The 13,734-nt window shown below is 34.7% G+C and overlaps 1 protein-coding gene across 1 annotated transcript in view; it reads left to right on the forward strand.

The window, feature by feature from the left end:
- LOC109062727 (NACHT, LRR and PYD domains-containing protein 12-like) overlaps positions 1-13,734 on the forward strand; it is a 314,849-nt gene that overhangs the window by 273,171 nt on the left and 27,944 nt on the right.

Here is a 13,734-nt window from a genome sequence, read left to right on the forward strand (position 1 = left end):
AGATAACTAAATGATGAGTCCACTCACTCGCCCGAAGAGTTTTGTACGACACTCGAGCATGCTGACAAAAGCTTGTCTCGACATCCCTGGGGCAGTGATTTTTAGATCCTCATATGTGGTGAACAAGTCCACCAAGTACAAGGTCTCAAAATTGACAGTGGCTGGCCAGTAACCACTTTCAACCAGATCACTTATGGTCACTGGCAAGGTTTTTCCACAGGAGCAGTGTACTGATGGAAGGAAGAGGTTGTATCTTCCTGAAATTTCAGACAAAAACAATTATCTCTTGTTCACAAGAAACAAAAAACACAATATGAAGAAATAATAAAAAAAAAAATGTTACCATTCATTCCAATTAAAATAACTGGCTTTCCCTTGGAAAAGCTTGTTTGCCCAGTGGAGCAGTCGCAGCAGGGAGGAACGATTGGTAACATGCAATCTAAAAAGCAGAATTAGTTTACATATTAGAGTAAATGAAACCAAAAACTCAACAGAGAGGGTGTTGTTTCTATCAAACACAACTTCATCCAGCATGTTTGTTGGAGGCGGGTAAACCAGGATTTGTGTAAAATGTAAAACAGCCTATATAACCTGAGACTTTAAAAACTACCTTTTTCATGATAGGAGAATTTCCCTCCCTCGTGCTGCTGAACAAAAGTGGATGGCGGCAGGTGTCTGAAGAACCCCTCCACCATGGATGCTCTGTTATGAAGCACCAGGGCCTCATGTGTGGAAAAGGTCACAGGCTGTGCAGTAGAGTGATCGCGGTAAACAGTCCCTACACATCACTACTGCAGCCTTGTGTCCACAGTGATGGCAAACCCCCTCCTTGGGCTTCTCAGATGACAACATATTGTTCACCATGAAGGGCCTCATTACTGTCCAATTCTCCAGAGAGGTAGTTTTGCCTGTTCCTCCTCCAGTCTGAGGGGAAAGGTTGTTCAGCACCACTTCCCAAGAGGTCTCGGACATCTTGAATGAGGGAGTCTGAAAATTAAAAGGGAAGAAGGCAATGTTAAATCTGGCCAATTACCACATAACAAATAAGGAAACAAGTATTAAGGGAAAAAAAACAAAATTTTCGATGATCACAGTGTCTTCAGTTGTGCTGGTAGACGGAGCACAGGACACGCTTTTAACGCTTGCTGAAGAAACTGCAAAAATATAAATATCAATTTAGAACTTGCTCAATGAATAATGAATGCAACTAATGATGAAAAACAAAACAAAAAAAACCAACCAGTAGCTGAATCTCGCTTTCGTTTCTCTCCAGCTCTACATCTTTTTTGGCAGAGGATGACCATCTTTGTCCTCATCAAGCCAAACACCACAGCTTTGTGGATTGTTTTTGACCCTCCTGAGGGTTTTCACCGACGTCACGTTCTGGGCGGTAACCCGGATGCGCAGCCAACCACCACCCACCAAGGTTATAACCACCTATAAACATCTCATTATAAAAACAATGTTATAATATTACATTGTAAAAAATTCAGTCTAACGGTTGTGGCCCTGTCTAGAAAAACCCGTTCTACATTGAAAAATAGAAAAGAAAGTTAAACGTTTTGACAGAATATTGAATTAAACTCTCTCACTGGCTCTAATGTGTGAACTCAGCTCAGCTCAGCACTGTAGCTTGCATTTGAATAAAGACATTGAACCAGGTACTGTATAGTTGCACTTTGTTTGGAGTGTTGCAGTTTTGCACCTTGATACTTCTTCCCTGCTATACCTCAGAGCCTATTATGGTCTTAGACCTTGTAATTAGCATATAATTAGTATGCTTTTTCCACCAATGAGATAATGTTATTTACCTTGCACTCATCCAGGAACGCATCAACCAGGAATATGGCATCTTCGGGGTCAAGGTGATTCATTTTCAGCTTGGCCAAGTTATTTTTTCCACGCTTCCTTTTCCTCCTTGTTTACCTTTTTCCTGCTTATTTTCCCTCGTTTTTTCTTTTTCTTCTTCTTTCTTCTTCTCTTCTTCTTCTTTCTTCTTCTTCTTCTTTCCGTGGAATCTGGGGCCACAGCTATGCTAGGCGATAGCAGCGTCCATAGCAACCAAAACGTTGCAGTTTCACGTTATTTCTGGCGAGATCTGAAAAAATCTTCGCAACAACGAGCAAGCGAGTGATTATGTACATTCACTGAGTGAATATTATGAAAATAAAACATATATTTCTCGCTAGAAATGTAATCAAAACTTATTTTTATGCAGAAACTAACTCAAAATATTGATTTTTTTTTTTCACTAAAAAATGAGAGAAATGTCCTCCATGTTTTTTGTTCTCACGGTCGGAATCTTGAAAGTCACGTGACTTGGACGCAAAACAATAGGAAAAGAATAGGCAAAAAAACGTAACAGTCATACACAGTTCAAGGGCCATTATTGTAAACCCCTCTACGTTTTGCACTTTGGACTGTTTTGCTCTCTCCTACTTTTCTCTCTCCTAAAAATCTTGATTTGTGAACGTAGCGTTTGAGGAAGGCTTTAAGACCAAGCGGAGTCCTCCATCAGCAATGCTCCGAGCTACACAGCGCGCAGGACTCGCGCTAACTGCACTCAGCTTCAAGTCCGCAAGTGTTGATTTAACTAAACTCAGTTTTTTGAGCGAATACAACTTATTGATCATGAGCCCAGCATTTAGCAAGACCAGAAAAACATTTCAGTCTACCTGAAGGAATGATGTATTTCATGTAAGTAATGCTGTTAAGCTAGAGAGTTAGAGTTAGAGTTAGAGAGGAGAGAGAGAGACGAGAGAGAGAGAGAGAGAGAGAGAGAAACCCGTGTTGGCTATTCCTTAACCTTGGAGCTCATTATATTGAAGTACAAAGTTCAAACACCACAAGTAAACTGTCAGTGTTCTTTTATTGAAAAGTAATGCATTTTGTTTATTCACAGGCTATATGGGTGAAATAATATTTTCGTTAAAAATTTTAAAGTGCCATTGTTTAAAAAAATGGCTTTATTGGCTAAACGTTTCATAGACCTTCAGTTGTTATGCTTTTAAATCCCATAACATTTTGTAAATTTCACAGTATTTTCACACCTCCGTAAATCACTAACCTTTAAAGTCACAATTCTATAATGGTCAAATTTACTCAGGCCGATGGCACTTTTAAATACATGTTTTTTTTTGTTGTTTTTTTTTTTTTTAGAATAATTGTAACCTACATAAATAGGTGAAGCAAAACAAATATGAATAATATTTGGATCGTCCCTTATTTTTTCCCTTATTTTCTTAAAGAAATAAACACTTATTTTTCTACAAGAATAAACATGGATAACATATTATTAATTCATAGAAATAATTTAAGCAAGGGGGTTAAAACCTGATAACATATTATAATTCATAGAAATAATTTAAGCAATTAAAACCTTTTTTAAAAAACTTGAACTTCAATACTATTAAACTGACTTTAAATCTCAAGGAGTTTATAAGTTAAAAAGGGTTTGTGTAAAATGTCACAGTGCATGTTAAATAGCCTAAATGAACTTGTGTTAACATATAATTAGAATTAACAATATAATTCGATTTTTTTTTTTTTAAATGAACAATTTCCTGTATAAAATGGGACAGCAACCTTTATATCAAACATTTTTAAATCGTCTACAGCTGAGCAACGCGCGAGGCAGGTTGAGCGTGCGAAATGAATGTGCTGCACAAAGTCATTTTCAGATGCAATGAAAATAAAAATAAATAAAAAACCCTGGATAGCCTAGATTAGGCCCAGACTCTGTTCCTAAGTATATAATAATTATAATTACCCCACAGTAACAAATTTTAAACGATTAATCGCCTATTTTCGTTTGCTGCATGTTATTTTATTTTATTTTATGTATTTATTTATTTTTTTAAAACAGGCTAAAAAAATATAATTAAGTTTGTGAGAGGAAAAAAAATATATAAGTCATGTATAAGTTGCATTTTATTACATTCAGAAATAATAACGGCTGGCCTAATAATGTTATAATGTGCCATAACAGGATATTGATGTTAGCTCTCTCATCACTTTTACAACAAATACTTTACATTAACAAATGTATCAGAACAGAACAATAATTACAAATATATAATTCTAATGGCTAAATAAAAATTGCCGTAGTATATTAATAATATAGGCTTAGCTATAAACAAATCAAAAATAAAAATAATAATGAATAATAATTTAAATCGAACCATAAGGTAAGGTTGGGCTCTCATTCGGAGAAAAGAAATCTAATGTTTCCATATTCGTGATGCTGCCTATTTCAAGCTAACTATTATTCATTAGGAAAAAATAGGCTTTGTAGTTCACGGGGGGGGGGGCGTGTTTCAGGGTATGAGACAGAAAAATTAAAAAAAAAAAATATCATATTTAACAAAAAATATGCCAAAGTGGACCGCAGATGCTCGCGCTGAATGGCACGGTGAACGACTACTGTTTCCAATGAATGTGCGCGAGGCACCAGCGCCGATCACCAATACAAAATCTTTGGTCACACAAGTAAAGGCATAATTCAAAAATGCAAAAGTGTTAGCAGTTTTGAAACCATCAAGAATGATACACAGAATTAATAATAATTATTGCAAAAATGCTGGACCGTTCTCATTTCTACACTGTAAAACCCGACAAGTAACTTAACTCAAACCGTTTGAGGTAAACAGATATCCTTAAAAACCTGACAAGTTAGGTTTACTCAAACCGTTTGAGGAAAAACCGATTGGCTTAAACCATTTAAGTTTTAAAACAAATAGTTATGAGTATCTCTGAACTTAATTCAGTTTGAGTTCACGAGAAAGAAGATTATACATTGCAATTATGTAATTAAGTGATTAATTGAGTGATAATTGTGAATTAGTGATGAACAGCTGCTGTTACCAAACAGAATTACTGAAGAAAAGAGAGAAAGGAACTAGAAATAAAACTTCAGACACAGCCTTAGATAAAATAAACTGAAATAAAAAACATTAAATCTCTCAAGATCTGATTACAAACAACCCCACAAACCAGCATCACCAGCTCCACTTATTAATAACCAGACTGCCGTACTTTATTTCTGTCAGACATCTACAAAAAGATCTGATTGAGAATTAACTAAGGTTTAGATATTGATTTATGTTTTCATTTGAAGTAACCATGTTAGAGATCAGTGTTTGCTTTAGTTGGGCTCTTGACCCTTGACTTCTGTCTTAGTTTTTTGTTGTAACTCAAAAGCCCAGAGAAAATATCATCAGGTGTTATACACACACACACACACACTCACACTCTTAGAAGCTGCTTCAATCCAAATAAATCTTACATAGATGTTGGTTGTTATACTTTTTTATCTAACTTGTACCTAGATGTTGGTTGTTATACTGTATATTGGTGATGATAATCATTGATTATTGAACTGTTTGGAGTCTAATCTCTGATGAAAAAGGTGTTGTGTATTTAGTTGGATTGATTACAGTAAAAGAGATTCCAAGAGCCAGCGGTTCTGTGATAATCAGTTAATATAAAGAACTTTACAAACAGTTTGGTTTTCTATGGTGTCCCTTAGTCACACACAGACATCAATAATCAGCATATGAACCTCAACAATGGTGACCATAAAAAAAAAAAATGCAGCAGAGCATGCTGGGAGCCATGGATGAGTTTTGTACTACAATAGTACCCAGCATACATTGCAGCATGTTTTTGTTTTTTTCTTGTAACCATTGTTGAGGTTCATATTCTGATTATTGATGTCTGTGTGTGTCTAATTGACACCATGTAAGACCAAACTGTTTGGAATGTCCTTTATATTAGACTGATGATGAAAACACTCACTGACTTTTTTGAATGGCTTTCATTGTATTCAACTGAACTAACTATAGAACATCTATTTAGTAAGATTTTGAACTCTGCTGACAGCTCCATAATTGATGATTATCATCACCCAAATGCTGTATAACAACCAATACCTGATGTCATATTTTCTCTGGGTTTTTTTGAGTTATAACAAACATGTTTCAAAAACACCCCCATGGTTACAAACCTCCAAAAAAAAAAATAATCTAAGACAGAAATCAAGGGTCAAGAGCCCAAACTAAAGCAAGCACCTGATCTCTAACATGGTTTACTTCAAATGAAAACAATAAATCAACATCTAAACCCACACACTTAGTTAATTCTCAATAAGATCTTCTGTAGACGTCTGACAGAGAACATAATAGCAGTCAGTCTGGTTATTAATAAGGAAATGGAGATCTGGTGATGGTGATGTTTGGTTAACAGCAGCTGTTCATCACTAAAGCTCAATCAGCACTTAATTAATCAACTTGATTACATAATTGCCAAAGTTTTAAAACTTAAATGGTTTAAGTAAAGGCATCTGTTTTTACTCAACCGGTTTGCGAAGTTACTGTGACTTGTCAGGTGTTGTAACAGTGTAACAAAATTACCCCACAGTAGTTATTTTTTTCTGAGCGGTGGGTGCAATTGAAAGAAAATTAGCTGAGGTAAGGGATACAATTACAGATTGAACTTATCTTCTGAAAAATAATTATGTGATATTATTATTTCTACAATGTTTTTTTTTTTTTAATGTCAAATTCCAATTTTCTTTCTTTCAGTTCAACCGATATGGTCTAATGGTGATAACATTAATACCATGCCTAACATTACAAAACCTGTTTTTTGATATTTTGAATGTGAAGCAAAACTCAAATACGTATAGACAAAACACCAATAATAAACAATTCTGTACTTTATTTAACGATCACCTTGATCACTGTCATCTGTGCTGTTACAGCAGGATAAAGCAAAGAGAAAAAGGAAAGAAAGAATTATGTTTAGTGACTTTTACTTTTCGTCTTCACAATTGCATTAAAAAAACTCCTCATTTATAAGTCGCTTTGGATAAAAGCGTCTGCTAAATGAATAAATGTAAAAAGGTAATGTAAATACATGAGGTAAAATAATTACTTTCTGGTAGGCGAATGTTGCTTCTTTTCTCATTCGTTTTGCAATCGCCCTGTCAAATTCCTCAACTTCACTAAAATAAAGGATGAATGCCATTGTCAAAAATATTGTGTACTAATAAATAATATTTTTCAGGCAATTTCAGTCAATACAAATTAAAACAAGGAACCCAAAAAAAGGCCAAATGACACATTCTAGCTCACATGTTAATACCATAGACTGGTTAGTACATAGTGAAGGCATAGTAAATTTGATTATTAGGCAATTGTATGAGTTGTAAATGGCTGGCAACAACTTCATATCACAGTTAAATTAAATATTGATCCATTTTTTAATACTTACGTTTTATAAGAACTAATTTAAAGTAGTCTACATACATTATATAAAGTAAAATAATTACTCCAGAATTAATTAATTCAATTTATAGTTTTAGGAGAAAAGGTCTGATAATTAAAAAAAGGTTAAAACGGTAAATCTGATTAAAAACAATTAATGATGGCATTCTTTGATATTAACACACTTAATGTATTGAATTGGTCTACTTTAATGTCAACTAATTTTAGTGAAATTTTTACAATGGCTTGTCTACAAAAAAGTCCAAGGTTAAAGGCTAACGTTAGCTATCAAAATATTTTTTATTTTATATAAAAAAAATACACATTAACGGCTCAAATTTTGTTACAAACTATCTTTTACAAATATTAAATAGACTATTTGGTGTATTGATGAGCTATAAAGTAGTTTGATTAAAAAAGAAAATATTGAATAAAATTGACGATACTCATGTTTCTTCACGTGTTTATCCTTGTGTTTATCCGATCCAATTTGATTGGAGGCGCGGGTCTCGAAAAACGAGGGGTCTGAGAATGCGGGACCATGGGTGCGGGGACTGTAGATGCAGCAGGCTCCGAGTCTGCATGTCTTGCAATACAATGGTTTAATTCACAGGTAACCATGGATTATCCTTTACACATTTTAAATACTATATGTCGTGTTTCTGGTGGTGTTTCTGGACAGTGGTGTTTAATGGCATGGTGAATGTCAATAAAAAGTTATTACTTCATTAGACGACATAACATTTTCTAGATGTTTTCAGGTTTTTGTGTTGAGTTTAATTTTCATTCAGACTGTGTGCTCTCCCTGCTGAAAAAACAAAAACAATAGACATCATTACAAAATCTGTAATGGTTTTAATGGTTATAATGGGACTTGTATTTATATTAATGTAAACTGTAATGGTTCTGTGGGACTCTACTGGTAATTAGTCATCTTCAGTTGGTGGCTTGTTAAAACCAATAAATCCTAATGGAATATGTCCCAAAACACACTACAGAAAAACATTTTTTAATGGTTTTAATGGTTAAAAGTCTTTCGGATGAGACGTTAAATTGAGGTCCTGACTCTCTGTTGTCATTAAAAATCCCAGGATGTCCTTAGAGTAGCAGTGTAACCCAGGCATCCTGGCCAAATTCTCCCATTGGCCTCTGACCATCATGGCCTCCTAACCATCCCCATATCTGCTGATTAGCTTCGTCACTCTGTCTCCTCTCCACCAATTCGGTTGTTAAGTGATCACGTAAGAAGCGCTGTTTCCGGGTCCAAGCCTCAACTAGCTTCACTTGAGAATACGACCTCAGCAGCCGTTTATGAGCACTGTTTATTCATATTAAACATTTAAGCTAAACGTTTTCAAACTTCGGTGTACACTACAGTCTCCATGCTCACAGCATCCCAAACAAAAATATTTTTTATATTTATTTTTATTTTCATTGTCTGGCTATCTGGGATTTCGGTGTGGAGTTAAAGATTAGGATTATTAATTTTTTGGTAGTATTATATCACATTGTTGAGTGTATATTAGCACCCTTTTGTTGTTTTCTCGTGGGTATCTGATAGAGCATTTGGACACGGAAGAGGTGACACGTGACATCAGACTTAACAAAACGAATAAGCTGGTGTGTGGTGGTTCTGGTGCAATATGGCTGGCGTCACACATCATCCTGGTGGATGCTGCACACTGGTGGTGGTGGTTGAGGAGATTCCCCCTTCTATGTAAAGCGCTTTGAGCGCCCAGAAAAGCGCTATATAAATGTAAAGGATTATTATTATGGTTTTGTGATGGATTTGTAGTGGAAACCACTAACATTTTATGTGACGGGTCAAAGGATTTAAATTTTTTTTTTATTCTTTTTTTTTTGTCACCTACATCGCAGCTGCTCTAGAGCAGGCTCACTTACCTGCAGCTGCATACCTACACCCACATACCTAATCTCATCACGTGTTGCCCCGCCCCATACCTACTCTGGGGTGTGTTTCCCAAAACCATAGTTGCTAACCCTGTTAGCAACTTAGTTGGTTGGCAATGGGAAATTGCATTGCAAACCAACAAAGTTGCTAACTTAGTTAGCAACTATGGTTTTGGGTAAACGCACCCCTGATTGGTTTGATCGTCTTTCATAGACATACATGACAGGAAATGTGTGTGTAGTTGGTGTGAGGACGGAGTATGTTGTTTAAAAAGCTTAAAACGCTGTGCAGTTTTTTACAAAGCCTTCAATATAATGCACAGAAGAAGAAAAAAAAAAAAACCATAAGCCTGTAACTCGCCATGTCCTGAAATGATTGTTTTTGGCTAAAATTTAAGCTGATCTTTAGGCTACACAGACGAACAACCAACTGGACATGGTTGGAGTTTAATAAATGAATTGGGTTTATTATCCACAGTGGGAAGATCAGGTCTTCAGATAGAATAATAAATTATGAATTAAATAATTTTTGAAAATTTGATTATTTCATATCATCAGAGTATGAGAAAGGAAATAAAAAGGATGTATCAGTATTGTTTTAATTTATATAGCATGACAAGACAATTATTGTTACGTATAATTATCTGCAACAGGCTATGTGTCTGCTGTGTGCCATTTCAATTTTTGTATGAAACTTTAATTTTCTTTACTACATTGCAAAGCATAGACTTTCTCCTCTCCTTCGGTTGTGACCATATTGAGTCGAATCAGCTGGAATGATTCTGAACATTCTACGCTTAACGTGGCGTAATGCATTAAACGTTTTTTTTTTTCTTTTTTTTTTTTTTTAAGACCAAAGTCACAGTAAAACATATTAGTAAACACATTATAATCAACGCATCTATTCACAGGACAAGCAGTATGATATCCCAGAATAATACCGCATGCGTTTAAAATACGGTGTTAAGCGTTTTTCCCTCCAATAGAAAACCATTAGCCTAAAAAGAAAAACGCTTAACGTGGCGTAATGCATTAAAAACGTGTTGGTTTTTTTTTTTGTTTTTTTTTTTCTAACTTAGTAAACATATTTTAATAAGCATAACAGACCAAGACAGCAGGTTTATGGGAGAAAATTCTTAAACCCCACGCACCCCCCCACAAAACCCGCCGTAATTAAACACATTGTGTTCGTATTCTGGGCTCATATCTGCTTGTCTGTGAATAGAATACTTTATTAATAATTTTGATATTTTTAAAACACTGATTTAACGCATAAAGGCCACGTACTTTCACATTAAGCACTTTAGAATGTCCCAATGATTCATTTGTGAATTCGACTGGTCCAGAAGATTAAACTTACAGCAGCTAACATCTCGTGATTCAGTAAATCAGCCATAGTGAGTCAAGTTAACAATAAACAACTGTGCATTATAATGAAGGCTTTGTAAAACTGCACAGCGTTTTTAGCTTTTTAAACAACATACTCCCGCCAACTACACACACATATCCTATATCATGTCCTATGAAAGTACGATCGATACCAAATCAGAGTAGGTATGGCGGCGGGTACGGGCGGAGTACGTGCAGCCCCGCCCCAGATGCAGCCTCCCGCCTCATCACGGCGACTGCATGGCTTGCAGCCTTATACACAGTGCGTTCCTTTGGGTCTGGCGGGACGTACATATGGCCTTGTTGCTGTACTTAGGGGGCAGTCTCAACTGCGCCTCAGCTGCGGGGAAGCGCGTAGTGGTGTGTACCTGCGAAGTAGACACGTGACTGACTATCCTCGAAAGAAAGTGAAAGCGTATTAGAAACGAAGATGCGGCCATTTCAAGGGATTTTAAGACTTGCAACACGGATTACATAGTTAAGATACGGATGTTTTTTTGTGGGTAAGTTAAGCACTTTGTTTTATTTTAGTAATGAAGAACTTATCATGTAAGCATGCTATGTCGACTACACTGAAACTGCTTTTTGGGTGTGCTTACTGATCTTTACATTGATTTTAAGCCGTCCATTGTCGGAGTCAGGTAAAACGTTCTGTAAGGCCCCACAAATGACCGAAACCTAGACACTGAAGTGTGCGTAAGCTGAATTACTTTTAATATACAGACTTTTTACTATTGAAGAGGTATGAAGGTCGCAAAAAGAACATGGAACGAAAAATGCGAGTGCCATAAATTTTTACTTTAAACTGTAAATCCTAATTGTTGCAGATTTGTAATATAGTTCCAAGTAGGATATATAAGACTTATAACGCGTTCAGACATCTCTTCGTACCAACTCATCCTCAATATCTTTAACCACTTAAAGATATGCTACAGTTGAATTAAATGGCTATATTAAATTGGTGGTGGTTAACTGTAAAGCGCGTTGAGTCCGCAGACAAGCGCTATAATAAATGTACCGGCTTAATATTTAATTCTTAATTTTCTGTTTGATCTGAACGAACTGATTCTTCGTTATCCCATTATTCTGTTATAAAAACGTTCTATATATATATTCATTGTTGGTTCTGGGAACATATATATATATATGTGTGTGTGTGTGTGTGTGGTTGTGTGTGTGTGCAGTACAAGACCAAAGTTTGGAAATATACTAGTTTTAATGTTTTTGAAAGAAGTTTCTTCTGCTCATCAAGCCTGCATTTATTTGATCAAAAATACAGAAAAAAAACCGTAGATTGTGAATGGTATTGATTTTTACAATTTTAAAATAATTGTTTTAAATGTTTATACTTTAAAATTATCATTTATTTCTGTGATGCAAACTGACTTTGTAGGATCATTATCACATATCTTCAGAAATCATTCTAATTAGGATTCATTTCAAAGTTGAACAGTTCTGCCTTGGATATTTTCAGAACATGTGATACTTTTTTAGGATACTTTTGAATGAATTAAAAGTAAAAAAACAAAACAAAAAAACAACAAAAAAGCTATTTGTTTTTTAAATATAACTAATGTGTAATAACAATATACACTACTGGTCAGTAGTTTGGGGTCAGTAAATTTTTTTTTTTCTTTTCTTTTTTTTAATAAAATCCAATAACTGTTATTTCAGCAAGGATGTTTTAAATTGATAACAAAGTGATAGTAAATGAAATAGATTATTATAAGTATATATTATTAGAATTTTTATTTTTTTTCTTTTGAATAAAGGCAGTTCTTTTTTAACCTTTTCTAGTTCATCAATATATTAGACAGCGAACTTTTTTTCCCACTACTCATAATAAATCAGAATATTAGAATGAGTTCTAAAATGATCATGTGATAGACCCTGGATGGTACATGGTGCCACACATGAAGCTGGAGTAATGATGCTGAACACTTCAAGCTTTGCACTCACAGATATAAATTATTTTTTTTTAAATTAGATTCAAAATAGAAAACTTTAATTTAAAGTTGTAAATCATATTCACAATTACTGTTTTTGTTTTTCTGTTATTTTTGAGCAAATAACACTCAGGCTTTGATGAGGCAGAAGAGACTTCTCTTTTCAAAACATGTAAAATAGATAATGTTTTCCAACTTTTGACCTGTACTGTACCTGATATATATAACTATACATATATATATATATTATAGATATATATAATATATATATATATAATATTTCATATAATATATATATATATATTGATATTTTATACAAGCAGTGTATTTTTTGTGGTAAGTGCATAACATAGTCCTTCATGTGATCGATGTAAGTCCTATAAAATGAGCTGCTATTTTAGGGTTGCTGTCTGTTTTATATGGATTACATTTTTTGCTGTTGTCATTAACGTTCAGAATAACAGTGTCTTAACTGTACCCATTATTCTGTGAATTCGAACAAAGCTGAAAAGCAATGTACTACACATCTGTAGGCCTATCCAAATTATGGTACAGTATTAAATAGTAAAAAAAAGAGAAAGACTGACCAACACAGCATAGATTCTAAGGCTGTAGGTCAGTTTACTGAAAACACTCACAGAGGTGCTGTAACAACAGTCTGATTTTCAAATTATTTTTTTCTTTTAGTTCTTTTTTTATCTTTATTTTATCTTTTTTTTAACTATGTTTCCAACACTCTTTGACAGATGAGAGGACGTGAAGAGACAGAAGATTTGGACGTTTCCTCTAAAATGAGTCAACAAGAGAAGAGAGAGGAGGACACTGCCTCAAAATAAGCTGTGATCAACCCACGAAGAGTCAGCCCTCTGCCTCCAGTGAAGCAGAAATGACCTCTGAACCCAAGTAAGACATTAACCATTTTAGCGTTTGGCAGATATTTTTATTCCACTGTCTTAGCAACAAAGATTCATGAACATCTATCTATCTGTCTATCTATCTATCTATCTATCTATCTATCTATCTATCTATCTATCTATCTATCTATCTATCTGCCTAATTCTTAGCCTGATGATTTATTTAACCTCATTTAATCTCATGTCTCAATGAAATACTGACATTTTCTCTTTCAGTGATGCTCAAAAATGCTGCCTATCTAGGCAGCTTACTAGGTTTTGAAAAAGCCGCGACTCTTTGCTGAAGTAGCTAATTCTCTCAACTCCCAA

This window comes from Cyprinus carpio, chromosome B22 (genome assembly GCF_018340385.1).
Source record: "Cyprinus carpio isolate SPL01 chromosome B22, ASM1834038v1, whole genome shotgun sequence".
In the NCBI taxonomy this organism is placed as follows: Eukaryota; Metazoa; Chordata; class Actinopteri; order Cypriniformes; family Cyprinidae; genus Cyprinus; species Cyprinus carpio.